Raw genomic sequence first — 1080 nt, forward strand, 5'->3', positions numbered from 1 at the left:
AATGTGGGTAAGGACAGCAGTGAACTACACACTCACTAACAAACACCACAGTGTAGGTAAGAAAGGCAGTGAGCTACAAACTCAACAACGAACACCGCAATGTAGGTGAGGACAGCAGTGAACTACACACTTACCAGTGATTAAAATAACAAGTATTATGTTAGGTATATGTTACCAAAGTAAAGATTTACAATGAGCACACACTGACATGGAAGACACTTATACCCTAAAAAAATGGATTGAACACAAAATAAATCACACCTCACACAAGCCCCCACCGGCAGCAAGCAGTCCACATGGCCACCTGCAGACGTGGCCCTGCAGAAACTGAGTGCCCTGGCCCCCTTCCTCGCTGTGGCCAATGCAAAGAAACAGCTGGCCGCCGAGGGTCTGCGGAGACTCCAGAAAGGGTGCCAGCATGTCACAGGAGCCCCTCACACTGAGCGCTGTCAGCACTCCCAACAGTATTCTCAACAGGAAAAGGGAAAAAGACAAAAAAAAAATGCCCAAAGGTCGGAGTGGGTATTTGAGGCAGAGGTATTTCTTTTCCTTTTCTTTATTTTTAACATGCCTATAATCATCGTGCATTACTTTCAAATTTTTTAACTCTTAATTTTAAAGGCTTTAGTAAGAAGAAAATGAAAGCCACTTTGGCCAGCATCTTAAATAATTGCCTGTCACTAAGAGCAATAACAAAGGGCAAATGGCAGACGGGGAGAACCATGGAGAATCTCATACAGCCTGCAGGGCTGGGCGGGGGACCGCCTCGGAGAGCTCCAGGCAGGCAGCTGTGGGGCAGAGTCCCCACCTCAGGAAGAGCTGCTACAAGTGAGCCAGCAAAGACAACCACCCCAACACGCATGCCACACATGCAGGCACACACACCCACCACGCCACACATACGCACCACACACACACGCACCACACGCAGTACACGCAAAGCACACACACCACAGACACACCACACACACAACACACACAAGACACACCACACCACGTACACACCACACCCAAACACACATGCCACACACGTGCAGGCACAAACACCCACCACGCCACACATACGCATCACACACACAC

This window comes from Mandrillus leucophaeus, unplaced genomic scaffold (genome assembly GCF_000951045.1).
Source record: "Mandrillus leucophaeus isolate KB7577 unplaced genomic scaffold, Mleu.le_1.0 Scaffold219, whole genome shotgun sequence".
NCBI classification, from domain to species: domain Eukaryota; kingdom Metazoa; phylum Chordata; class Mammalia; order Primates; family Cercopithecidae; genus Mandrillus; species Mandrillus leucophaeus.